Source organism: Suricata suricatta, chromosome 3, assembly GCF_006229205.1.
Source record: "Suricata suricatta isolate VVHF042 chromosome 3, meerkat_22Aug2017_6uvM2_HiC, whole genome shotgun sequence".
NCBI classification, from domain to species: Eukaryota; Metazoa; Chordata; class Mammalia; order Carnivora; family Herpestidae; genus Suricata; species Suricata suricatta.
The window spans coordinates 99,345,482-99,359,078 of NC_043702.1; the positions used below are offsets into that span (position 1 = coordinate 99,345,482).

At 54.7% G+C, this 13,597-nt stretch overlaps 1 long non-coding RNA gene across 1 annotated transcript; it reads right to left on the reverse strand.

Annotated features, from left to right (window-relative positions):
* Window positions 1-1,010: 1,010 nt before the first annotated feature.
* Window positions 1,011-3,926, reverse strand: LOC115286555. Its single transcript, XR_003906123.1, has 2 exons — window positions 3,867-3,926; window positions 1,011-1,951 (listed from the first exon to the last, which is right to left on the reverse strand). It is a non-coding gene; the product is annotated as an uncharacterized LOC115286555 (long non-coding RNA).
* Window positions 3,927-13,597: the final 9,671 nt, after the last annotated feature.

The window sequence follows — 13,597 nt, forward strand, 5'->3', positions numbered from 1 at the left end:
TGCCAGGTGGTGAGAAGGGAGGCAGTGACCGGGCATCCGGTCTTCTCTGAGATCGGCGCTGGCAAGAGCTCAGCACAGGGTCATGTGTGGGCTCCAAGTGTGACCTGGATGCTTGGCCACTCACAGGCGGAGGGCTGGCACACACATGGGGAAACTTCGTGGGCTACCGTTGCCCCCTCTGCACGGCGGAGCCAACACTCATGTCACACAGGGCATAGATGGGCCACGTGCACGAGATCCTGGTGGCCCACCCCCTCTCCCGCCTTTCTTGGTAACATGAACCTGCTATTCTGCCGGATGCAGGGCCACCTGGCATTAGGGCTATGTGGTGTTTCTGGAAGTTTCGTTAAAAAACAGGAAGCACACACTTTATGCACTTCTTTGTTTTCATGCTGTTTGCTGGGCGCGTGGGAGAGCATTCCTGGAGCCGCGGGGCGCATCCCGGACCACAGAGACCCAAGCTCATCGGAGGATGGTGGCGCTCAGGTTCTCTGTGGCTTTGAAGGGATGTGTCACAGGCTGTGTCCCTCCGGGCTTCTTTCTAGGAGAGAGAGGTTTCTCTCTGCGCGTTGAAGGGGTCTCTGCCCACGCTGCTGGCCTTCATCCTGGGCACAGGTCTGGTACAGCGCACATAGGAATGAGCCACGGCCGCTGTGAGCTGAATGTGTCTCCTCCAGGGATGCCTGGGCTCTGCTGGGCCTCTTGTGACTTCATGGGGGCTCTGGTGGGGCGGAGATCACTGCCTGCTTCTACTCGGACAGGCATGGGGAGCGAATGAGGGGAGCGGGCCTGGGCCAGGAGTGGTAGGGGGGCTGGTGAGCCAGAACCCATGGCCACTGCCTGGGGCCTGGCAGTGTTATCTCAGAGAGTCAGATCAGCTTTGGCTGAGCCCTGACATTTCAAGGACACTGGAAAACGTGTCACTTTGTATATGCCGATAGTTTATTCAGACCCGCTGGCAAGTACCCGTGCAGCACGCATGGGGGGCTTATCTGATGCACATCTCTGTCGGGGGGCTGGGGCTGGGCCCCTGGCCATGCCCCCTCCGTGTGCGTACGTGGGCTGGAGATCGACCACACAGGGCAGACCGCAGGCTGGCCATCGCTGCCTTTTTGTTCAACTCTCTGTGCTTCTCAGAGGCCCTTGGGCTGTCTACTCTCCCCCTGAGAGACCCCACACAGTCCTCTGAACCCTGAGTAACATCCACCTCTGCCTCTCCTATGATTTTCTTCACCCAGCTTCACACTCCAAGCCCCTGTCCCACCACACGTGACTGATGAACAGCCCATTCCAACTTTTCAAATTGAAACACAAGTGTCCCCAAACACCCACCCCCTCTTCTTGTTTTAGTAAATGACCCTCCAAGCTAGCACTCAGCAATGACCTCCCAGCTAAAGACCACTTTTCCAGCTTGCTTTGCATCAAGGTGTGGCCCTGGGACTAAGTTCTGGCAGATCAGATGTGATAGGAGCAACTTCTGGGCCATGGCCTTAAAGGAAAAAGGAGTTCCTTCCACTTCTTCCTGCTCTCTGCTGGCAGGTGGGTGTGATGGCAGGAGCTGCAGCAGCGATTTAGGCATCAAGATAAAAGCTGTTTCTTGGGATCAGCAGAGCCTGGGGCCCTGACACCAGGGAGCTGCATAACAATGTTGTTAATCATAACGTGCTTATATCAGCCCATTATGCAAGGAGCAGTAAACATGGATCTTGTTACTTTGGCATCTTTACAAGCAATGTCCAGTCTATATTATAACTAGTACTTATGGTTCACCATCTTCATCTTGTGTGGAGTTTGTTCACACCAGGTACCCCCAGTCTGTTTCATTCTTTCATGCAGTTAGTGATTCCTGAGCATTTTCTGTGCTGGTTTCTGGGGAGGCCCACCGATCCCCGCATTCAAGCAGGAGTTTATGGCTGGCTGTGGGAACTCCGATGACATCCTAATCCCCAGACTGAAAAAAAAAAAAAAAGACTCCAGCCAGGTGAGTGAGTCCATGTGCTTGTGTGAGCACACACATGTACTGGGGAGGGAGGCCCTCTTCTCCAGGGGTCTGCTCTCATGGACAAGGACTCATTTATCCATCAAGAAGCGCAGACCTGCTGGGGCTGATGGCTGAGGATCTCTCCGGAGTGAGCACAAGAACATCATGCCCAGAGCTGGGGAGAAGCCCTGTGCCACGCTGCAGGACGGCTGTGGCAATGGTCCTTGCACAGAGCATAGGTCTACACTGACCCCTTCATGTTTTTCCCAATCTTGTTGGGACCAAGAATTTGGATGTGGGCTCTATTGGAGGCCAGTGCACAAAAAACGATGAAAACCAGTATTCCTCCTCAGAAGTATTCCCAACCATTCCCATCAGGCAGTCGCTGGACGTCTGTACATCTCATTCATGTTCCCAATAACTCTGTGATGGAGACTTCACTCTTATGAGGACTTTAAGATACAAAACGGATGCACATAAGGGAAGGGCAGCAAAAAGAATATAAAAACAGGGAGATGGATGAAAACATGATTCTCTTAAATACGGAGAACAAATGAAGAGTTGCTGGAGGGGTGAAGGGAGGGGGGATGGGCTACATGGGTAAGGGGCATTAAGGAATCTATTCCTGAAATCATTGTTGCACTATATGCTAATGCACTTGGATGTAAATTAAAAAAATAAATCAAATAAAAAATTAAATAAATAATTAAACTTTTAAAAATCTTAAAGGAAAAAGAATTTAACAATAAAACAATGTCATTGTAGACTTCATCAAATATGGTAAAACAAAGAAAGGGGGTGGGTGCCATCTTAGGAGGAGGCCTGCCTGGCAGTGTTTGGTTCCCATGTTCATCCCTGGGGGGTGGTGGGCTGTGCTGAGCGAGGCAGCAGTGTGAGTGAGGGGTGACCGTCAGAGTGCCAGATCTGGACCCTGCCATTCGAGTGACCTTAACTGATCTTCCTGGGCCTCTGTTTCTTTGTCTGTGAAATGGAGCCAAGGCCCAACTCATTGGGTGAGGTCTAGGTAAGAACGTGTAGAAAAAATGTGAAGTGTAGACACTTTACCAAATATGGGAAGCTTCTAACTGTCTGGTGGTCATAGAGAGGAGACACGACATCAGACAGACCTGCCCCAAAGCCTGGCTGTCCCCTTGCTGGCCCTCTGTGCCCTTGATCCCTCCGCTGATAACCGGGGAGGCGTGGCACCCACCTTGTGGGGCTCTGAGGGTAAAATGAGGGAACTGACCCAGAGGAACAGAAACTTCCAATTGCAAATGATGTGTGTGCAGCTCAGGGGCACACGCCTGCTTTCCTGGTACCAGGACGTCCTCCTCCTGGGCTGGGTAAGTGGGCACAGCCAGCCAGGGGCTCTGTCCCCAGCCCAGCCTCCAGTGCAGGTGTGGCCCCCAGCTGGGCCTCCTCGGCCTCTGACTTCCTGAGGTTGTTCCCAGATCCTTCCAACCTTTCACACCTGCAGCTGGCCAGCTCTGTGAGCTCTAGGACCAAGGTCAGAGGCAGAAATAGAGACAAAAGCGCTTAGCTCTCTTAAATCACTGCATTCGCTGATGCGGCTGGGAGGGCACTAATGCAAGGGTGAGATATGAGGTCTGACATAGAAACACGGAGTAGAGTGACCCGTGGGGAGGTGACAGTCTTGCAGCCAGGCAGACCGGGATGTGTTATCTGGCCCCCCTGGGCCTGGAGAGCTCCCGGAGGCCCTCCCCCATGGGCTCAGTGCAGCAGAGCCTGCGGTGACCACTATGAGCATTCTTGCAGTCGCCCCGGGGCCCCTGTGCCTCTCTACACCCACTCCCCTGCCTTCACGGGCTCACGGCTCTACGTCCCCTGGGAAGGTTTCCCCTCAACTGCAGACACACATCTCCACCTGTTGGCTGGTCGTGTGTCCAGAAGTCTTGTACCCGTCTCCATGAGCCATATGCCTATGGGTCAGGTGCTGGGGACACTTCTGTGAGAAGAAGGGGGCGCTGGCCTCCTAGGAGGGGGAGGCTGCAGTCACGGGGGAGAGAGCGAGGCCACATAGGAGCTGCTCGCCTGACCTGGAGCACTGCGCTGACATTGGGCCACCTCCCTTCACAGGGGCAGACTCTTGATCTCACATCTCTACACACTAAAAGGGCAGGAGAGGCAGCAGCTGCCACCCGGCGTCCTTTGAGAGGCCAGCAGGAGGCCCAGCTCCCCGCAGTCTCTGGCTTCCACTGCTGGCCGCCGTCCTCGGCCTCCTCATCTTGACCACACCCCAGCTGCACCCCTCTTTAATGATGTTACTTGCTCTTTATCTAACAATTACAATTGTGATGTATTTAATTGCCAAAAGTCCACAGTGAAGAGGGGCACCCAGGTGGCTGAGTCAGTTAAGCGTCCGACTCTTGCTTTCAGCTCAGATCACGATCTCACAGCTCGTGAGATCAAGCCCCACGTTGTGCTCCGCACTGACGGTGCAGGGGCTGCATGGGATTCTCTCTCTCCGGCTCTCCCTGCCCCTCCCCCATGCACATATGCACACTCTCTCTCAAAATAAATAAACATAAAAAATTTATAAAAGTCAAAGTCTACAATAACGAAACAAATAAGAAAGATGAAACATCTACATCTGTGAGAAGGCACAGACGGGATTTAAAGACACACCAATGGGACCCACCACCCCCATGGTTCTGCATCTTGCTTTTGTTTTCACTTCATACGCTGAGAACGTTTCTCCAGGCTAAGGCACAGTCTTGCCACCCCGCATGCCACCATCCCCCTGCCACGGGACACCCCAGTGGCTCTGCTTTCTCTCTACTACCACAGCCCACGATGGCATCAGACGGCGTTGGCATTCTGCAGGGAGAGGTTCCTAAACGTGGCATTTCTGGCTCACAAGGAGCATGCATTTGGAGTGTTGCTAAGTCTGCTTGATGCCCTCTTGCCGCCTTCCGGAACTGCATCCGTCCCATGTACGAGGCCTTGGGGACCACGTACCCCTGCCAGTGTGGCATTGCCCCACCTTTCAGTGGTGCCCCCAGTGGGCTCTTGTGGGGGACTGGTCCCCAGGAAGGGACAGCTTTGATTCTGTGTGGGATTGGAAGTCCTCGATGATAGCCTTGGTGCAAAGGGAGGAGGTGGATGGGTAGGGCTGGGCATGTGTCCTTTCTATGCCAGTCTTTCTTCGTGGGCAGAGTGAGGCACGTGTGGAGCCTCACTCCTCACACTTCATTCTCCTTCCTGTGCTCTTCTCACCACCCATGTGCAGTGTGAGTCCTGCTCTGGGCCTGGCAAGTGGGGGGCCCTCCATGAGCATCAGAGAGCGACCATGTTGTCCCCAGCCCAAGCCCTGGTCCTTAGCCCTGCGTCTTCAAGGACTCTGGACCTCTATTCTCCAGGTCCCCCATTGGAGTCTCACACCCAACATGTCCCAATGTGAACTTGGTCCCTCCCTTCCCAGTCTCTAGAAAATGCAGTAGGAATGGATGCTGGTCACTGGCCAGCCATGTAGGCCATGCAGAGGGGTAGCAAGCATGCCATTGCCTGGGGACCACAGGGACACTGAGCCATTGGATCCCTTCTGTGTTTCAACATTGTCGTCCCTCAATACATTACCTCTGTCTTCAGACTAGCTCACCTCATGGTCTTAAGATGGCTGCCAATGCTCCAGGCATCACATGCCAACACAACACCAGTGAGAGAGACAGAAGCCACCTCTTCTTAGGTGTCTCCTATAGTCAGCAGGAAACCTTTTCCAAAACCTCCTCCCCCAGCTTATTTACCTTCACATCTTATTGGTCAGAACTGTGCCACATACCTCTATACCGATCACTGACAAGGAGCATGGAATGACCAAGTGTGGCTTGGAATACTTAGGATTTCCCCTTGAACCACAGTTGGAAAGGGGCAGGAATCAAAGTCTTACCAGTGAGGAACAAGGCTGTTGGGGAAGGGACTGACCTCCAGGGCCGAAAGCACAACGAGGGGCCTTTAGAACCACAGTGTCCCAGGGCCTACGGGCCCCAAGCACACCACGGTCAAGGAAGACTGGAAATCCGACTCTCCTCTGGCTAGGCCCGTGGGTTCCACAGCAACGCGCACCTCTGACAACATGAGGCTACTGAATACCGCTGAGTGGGGACCCCTGTGGGGCCAGGGCAATAAACAGGGAGCCCCAGGAACCTGTGAGTCTGGACCAGACGCACTGGATGCCTCACCCTCCGGGCTGATGCTGACACAGAGCACAAGGCGCCTTCTCAGTTAGAGCGCCATCACCATTTGTCAAAGGAGCGCCCACAGGAAGGAATAAAAATCAGTTGGCTTTGGTTCAAAATTCAGGGCCTCGGCCTCCTGAGAAGAACCCAGCCCCAGCAGCTGTGGGCCTCCCGCGTGCTCCCGATAAAGACAGGAATTTTTCTGGATGGTCAGTGAGGGAAAAGCCCCACCCTCTGGGATGGCATCCATTTCCTGCCAAGGAATCATCTCGTGTTTAACAGGCCAGCAGCTTCCCTGAGACCTCCAGGCCCTCCCCCCTGCCATGCAGACCAGTGCCTGAGAAGAGGCAGGAATGGGCTCCCCCCAGGGTCCTATCTCCCCACATCATTAGCCACCGTTGATGGGAAGTCATGTGACCCTTGAGCGGGAGGCGGTGTGTGGGAGAATGTATTCACTTTCAGAATCCGATTTCCTCATCTTGTCTGCTCCCTGCTCAGGGCTGAAATAGGGCTGCTCCTTCCGATGCCTGGCTACGAAGTCCTTTGATATTTTAAGAGCAGCCCAGGAACCCAGTAGAACAGCCCCCTAGACAGGCAATGAATGTTCCAGCCTTCCCAGATTTCCACCTCAGGCCGAGGAGACAAGGGAAGCTGGAAGCCAAAACTTGTTTTAATTTCCACATTAATGTCTCATCTGTGAGCTCCCTTGATCCACTGTAAGACAGCCGACCCAGGGATTTTCATGCCCATTTGACAGAGGAGGAAACTGAGCGGTGCCCAAGATCCCACTTTGGGATGAGCGGTGAGAGCAGATCGGAGTCCTCCAAGGACCAGGCTGTTCAACTGCACCATTCACGATGCTTCCACGGGCTGCAGACCCCGTCCCGGGAGCAGGGTCTTGCCTCCTCTACTCAGGCTCCTGAACCAAGTGCCCCACTGTAAAGAGACTCTGTCCCAAGACACCAAACTGTCTTCTTTGTTGGCTGATGCGTTGTTGGCTATGATGTAACACTTCGAACTTGGCTGCCAATGCCATGTTTGAAACTCAATTGTGCCTGGTTTTTAGCAATCTCTGTGTAGAGGAGTCAGTGGAAGCAGGAGGGTCATCTGTGCCTGGCAGATGTGCCCAAACCTCTCTTGTCAAAAGTGAGGCAACACAGGAGTGCCTGGGTGACTCCGTCGGTTGAGTGTTCGGCACTTGATTTCAGCTCAGGTCATGAGCTCTTCATCATGAGATTGAGCCCTGTGTCAGGCTCTGCACTGACCATGGAGCCTGCTAACAATTCTCTCTTTCTTCCCCAAACCTTCTCCTCTGCTCTGCTCCCCTGCTTGTGCACATTCTCTCTCTCTCTCTCTCTCTCTCTCTCTCTCTCTAAGTGAATAAATAAACATTAAAAATAACAGTGAGGCAGGACGAGGCCCAGCTGGCTACAAAGTCTGTCTCTCTGGGGCTCCCAGGCTGCTCATGTGGCACATGGTGGGACCCTAAAGGACATGTGTTTCTGTGGCCAGGCCAGGTAAGACCCAGTTCTGGCATCCTCAGTACCCAAATCTAGCAGCTGCCCCAGTTCTTACTGGGGCCAGAGTCACCAGAACATGCCAGGCCTCGGTATCTGCCATCGGGCCACCTGTCTGGTGTGGTGACAAAGACCAGTCCTTGGCTCCTCTCTTTTCTTTGAGCCCCCACCTTCCCCTCCATCCACAGGGCTGCGGTCCATGGGGCTGAAAAGTGACCCTAAAGTTGACTGGAGCTTTACCCCCTTCCTAAAGCCCTGGACTCTGGGCAAAACTCCCCAGTCCCCAAGGACAATATCGGAAATTGAGTCTTCAGTTGGCCACAATGATGCCAGCCACTGGGTTCCTCTCTGTCTCAGCTGCTTCCTTTCTCAAGACATGAGACAGCCCCTAAGGTGCTCAGCAAATAGAGGCTGTGGCTTCAAGCCTGGAGACCTCCAGACAACCTGCCATGTAGGATACAGCACCTTCCTGGGAAGGACGGATTTGCAGGGCATTAGTCTCCCCGTCTCCCTCTCTCCCTGTCCCTCCCCTTCCCTTAGTTTCAAGAAATGTTCACTCAGCTGCACTGGGCCTGGGGCTGGGCTGGCAGGGAGACACCCTCAAGGACCCCAGTGTCTCTCAGTGATAAGCTCCCACCTTCAAGGCCCAGCCAGAGCCCATTCCCCCATCCTAAGCTTCCTTGAATGGCCTCCACCCTCTCTTCTAGACCATAGTGGGCCAGCTCAGGATCTGAATTCCCACCCGTATGCAACAAATGCCATGTATGTGTCTCCCCATGGGTTCTCCATCTTCAGGCCCTCCCTACCCTGTCCCCTTCCTGTGCAGGTGTCCATGGGAAGTGTCCCCTGGCCTGGACCATAAAACCATGGCCATGGTTGCCGCCCCAACCAGTTTCTCCCTCTGGGAGTCATCTGGACCCTCACCTTCCATCCCCACCCATATCCACCACATACTGTCCCTTCTCTGTCCCCACTGCCACCCTCACCTCTGATTGGGGGTAGGGAGTGTTATTCCAGGAGCTTCCTCACTGGCCTCCCCCCTCAGCCTTTCCCCCTTCCCATCTGCTTTTCCCCAGGAGGAAAGATCATTCTACATGCAAACCTTGTCATGTTGAAACAAATCTGCTCTGTCTCCAAGACAAAGTCCAGATCCTAGCAGACAGGAGGCCACCCTTCCCAGGGAAGAAGCTATCCCATCTCCCCAGCTCCCTAGTTCACCACCCCTGCCCTTGGGTTTCACCTTGACGGCACCGACCTGCTCATACCTGTAATCTCCCACGCGGTGCCCTTTCCACCTCCCACCTCGGCTCTGCTGTTCCCTCCAGCTCCTCTTCCTGCTCCCCTCAGCCCAGTGGCCCCTCCTGCAGGAAGCATTCCCAGACTACCGTCCCCCATCCTTTCGGCCCAGCCCGGGTTCAGGGCTGTTGCTGTGTGCTCACCACTCTCCGTATCGCCATCCTATCTTGGTATCTATGTCTGGTCCCAGGTCTGCCCACAGGAGCCAGTGGACTCATCATCATATGATGGGTGCTTGTGCTCTGTGTGTGGATTTGCCCCATGAGGCAGACCTGAAACAGAGCCAACGGACACCCTGGGGAGATCTTGAGGAGACCCCTCCAGGAAGTGGGGTGCAGCGACAAGTCCTGGCACAGACGGTTCAAGCCCCAATTCTGCCTCTGGTTCACTGTGTGACCTTGGGCAGTTCACACTGGACCTCCATTTCCTTTTTTTTCCCCCCTCCAATGCTTATTTATTTTTGAGAGAGAGAGAAACAGAGCACAAGGAGAGGAGGGGCAGACAGGAGTGAGACACAGAATCAAAAGGAGGCCCCAGGCTCCAAGCTGTTCAGCACAGAGCTCAATGTGGGGCTCCAACCCACGAACCATGAGATCATGACCTGAGCTGAAGTTGGACACTTAACCGACTAAGCCGCCCAGGCACCCCTGAACCTCTATTTCTTTATCTCCCATATAAGGAAAAGAATGAGCAAGACTTCCCACCCCCTGGCGCTGTCTCCAGGCAAGGTTGTGATAACGTGAAATGGTGGGGAAATGGGGAGTCACAGGACTGTTAACATTCCCAATCATTCTGAACCAGATGTACCCACAAGACACAGAGGAAGGTGTCATTGCCACTGGAAAATGTAAACCAGGTGGGAGTGAGGTTACGCACTCCAAATTCCTCTCTTCCCTGCATGGCAGGTGCAATCTCCCTTAATGTCACCAGGGGCACAGTTAGCAGAAGCAAAGGACACCTTCTCCACCACAAAAGCACCCCCCCATACCTACTCCTCAGCTCTGGTCTTCTCTGTCCCCCTTCCTTGTCCTTCACCCTTGTATCCCAAGAGAACCCCTATGCCTCCACATTTTGAACCCAATCTCTCCCTTCTCTGCTCCCTGTTCAAGCTCGACCTCTGCTCTCCTGGCCTACAGGGTCCCTGCATTAAATAGCTACCCCTCGCCAGGGTCAAAGTGCCAGGAGTCTATGAAAAAGCAACTTCAGTCTATGCCCGCAGCTCGGGAAACTGTCCTGTGCCCCAAACCCATGGACACACACATGCGCGCATGCGCGCAAATGTACGCACGATGTTGGAGACCCGCCTTTTCTTCTGAACACAGTCCCTCTAGTTTAGAATCTCCATCTGTTGCTGCCTGAGTCAGCAGGCACCCCCACTGTGCTCGGCAAATCCCATCCAGACCCCTCAGAAAGGAGAGCGAGTCAGGAGTCCCAGGAGCCGGCTCAGTCTCTAGCACTCTCTCACCCACGTGGGACCCGCCCCCGCCCCCTCCTGACTTGACAGCTTACCATCCTGTGTTCCCCTGAGATAGCCTCCTGGCTGAAAGTGACCCCCAGTAGCGAGTTGAGGACTGACAGCGGAGATCACAAATACCCGCAATGCTGCTAGATTTGGAGATAAAATGTCTTCGCCCAATGAAATGAGCAAATGGGTGATGTGGCTTTTGGCGGAGGCCCTGAGGTGGAGGAGGAGCCCAGGCCTGCCCTCCTGTCGCCTGCACACTCTGCCTCTGCCCAGAGACAGCCCCTGGCCTGGGCATCAGGGAGCCTTCCTGACCCTCCCAGTTCTGACCCACCCCGGCCTGGGATCCAGCCCCTGAGTCGTGCCGCAAGGGCCCTGGCTGGGCGAGAGGAGGTTGCCAAGCCTGGAGCCCCAGGGAACCCCATGTGTTTAGAATTTAGAACTTGAACTTTTCAAAGTCTGAGTCCATTTATACAACAAAAAACCCCACAACTTCTGTTCGTTCAACATACACGGGAAGTAGTGGGTGGGGAGAGAGCATAAAACATCATAAAAAGGCTCCCAGTCCTGCTGGACATCAAAGGGCTCTTCAGAGCGGCCCGCGGATTGGTTCAGAGCAAAGGAATCAGCAGCAGATGGCTTAAATTCCCCATTCATTATGCAGCGGCCAGGGCCGCGGAGAGCACCTCACACAGCAGGGCCCTAGTTCAGGAGCTGGAAAATGCTCTGAGTCACGGAGAAACCCTGAGACAATCATGCGCTCTCCACCATCTTGAAGCTTCTTTCCGCTGTGGAAAACCCTGCGCTAGAGGAAACCAACGGTGCTCCTTCCAAAGCCTGGCCCCAAATCACACAGCAGTGCTGGCTCAGCTCCCTCCCAGGCGCCCTTCCTTTGCCATCCTCTGGGATCCGTGCAGGGCACACTGAGCCCTCTCTGAGAGGACACTGGAGATTGGAGATGTCCCTTTACCTTGCTTCCAGCAGGACAGGGCTTCATGTTCCCCACACGCTCCTCGGGGCCTAGGCCTGTCCCGCCCGGGTCCCTCCCTCCCCAGGCAGGGCTCCCTTCTATGGAGGGACCCCAGGAGCCCCCTCACTGAGTTCCGGGCCCACTATAGGACAGAACAGAGACAGATCCCACCCCACCAATCACCCCACCATGCCTGAGGTCCTCAGCAGAGAGGTACAAAGAAGCATGGTAGCAACCTAGACCCATTCTCCGGTCTCTGGGGCAGCTCTTTGGTCAGCTTTCCCTGATCTGCCCCTCTTCAGGGAGACCGCCCTCCCTCCCCCTTCCTCTGAGCCACCTGTCAGTGACTGATGGGTGACACAAGACACAAAGGCTGGGCCTTGTCTTCAGAGCTCCTTCCAGGGTGAGCAAAGGCCCCTATTACCTGGCCCCTGGACCCCTCCTCTGCTCACTCTGTCTTCCCTTCCCCTCTATAGGTGTGCCTCCCCAGAGCGCCCCTACTAAGCCCCCCACAGGCAAATCTGCATCTCGGTCTGCTTCCTGGGGACTCCCAACCGCAGCATAGGGCAAACAGGAAACTAAGAAAGAACCGCTTTATTAAAAACTGTCTCAGGGTGCCTGGGTAGCTCAGGCGGTTAAGCGTCTGACTTCCACTCAGGTCATGATCTCACAGTTCGGTTCGAGAGTTTGAACCCCGCATCAGACTCACTGCTGTCAGCCTGTCAGTGCAGAGCCCACTTCCCATGCTCTGTCCCCGCCTCTCTCTGCCCTTCACATGCTTGCACTCTATCTCTCAAAAAATAAACAAAACAGTAAAAATAAATAAAAAAAATAAAAATAAAAACTTGTCTCTTGTCCGATATGTCCATGCAGAGCTCCAAGAGAACTTATGGAGAGCAAATTTCCGCCCTCAGTGGGGGAGGGGAGGGAGGAGGCTTCCCACCTCCTCCTACACATGAATCCAAATTTTGCTAGCCACTGGTGCCCCAACCCACGTGCTTAGTCAGCATGCAGAGGACATAAACCATCCGGGAGAAGCCAGGGCCCTCTTCCCAAGTCAAGAGAGAGGAGACCGCAGAAGGAAATGCCTCAAATGGGGCTCTGTGGGATTTGTCGTCCAATAGGAGGCTAGTGGCCTGGCCTTGAAGCAGGGCATGGAGGAGGCCAGTGGCCCTCATCTTCCCTCAGCCTCTGTCTCGGGTCACAGAGATTAAGTCCTCACCTTCAGAGATGAGGAGACAGTCCCTTTCATCTTTGGAGCCTCAGTTTCTCAGCTCTAAGATGGTGCCAATAGCGCCCCACTGTTTCCTTGATGGAGTTGGGGTGACGCTGCATTGAGGGAATGCAATGGAAAAGCTCAAGGCCTGAGGAGAGGCCCAGAGCCTACTCTTCTGGTCGATGTCACCCTGTTTCCCCAGGAGCCGGTCTGGCACCCTCCTACCCCTCCACCTTTCTGGAGGGCTGGCTACACATCTGGCTCTGCCCCCACCCCCCGGCCGGCAGAGCCAGGCTGGACACAGGTGTTGCCAAAGCTGACGGGACGAGTGAATTAAGGGAGCACCCTTTAGCTTTCTCCCGAAGGCCCAAAGGCACATGGACGGGAGGGTCAGCACGACAGGAGTCCAGCTGCCAGCAGACTTTGCGTGGCATCCCTCCCTACGATTGTGTCATCTTTTTTGTCCTCATCCCCACATTTTGCAAACTGTGCTGTCTGGGGCCAGGCTGAGACTCGAGAAGGGAAAGGAAAAGGGGGCTGCAGTCACTGTCCGTAGGAGCCCCGTGTGCCTGGGCTCGTGGCTGGCTGCCAGCACCCAGGGCCGCCTCTACGCACAGACTGTGGCCTTCACCAGAGCATCTCACCGTGGCCGTGGGGGCTCAGATCCAGCCTACAGCCCCCTCACCAAGCCCAGTGCCCAGACAGCTATTTTTTTCTTTTAATGTTTTATTTATTTTTGAGACAGAGAGAGACAGAGCATGAGTGGGGGTGGGGCAGAGAGAGGGAGACAGAATTCCAAGCAGGCTCCAGGCTCCGAGCTGTTAGCACAGAGCCCGACGCAGGGCTCAAACTCACGAACTGTGAGATCATGACCTGAGCCAAAGTCGGACACTTAACCAACTGAGCCCCCCAGGCGCCCTGTTCTGGCCTCTTTCAAGATGGCTCCTTTCCCCCTCTCC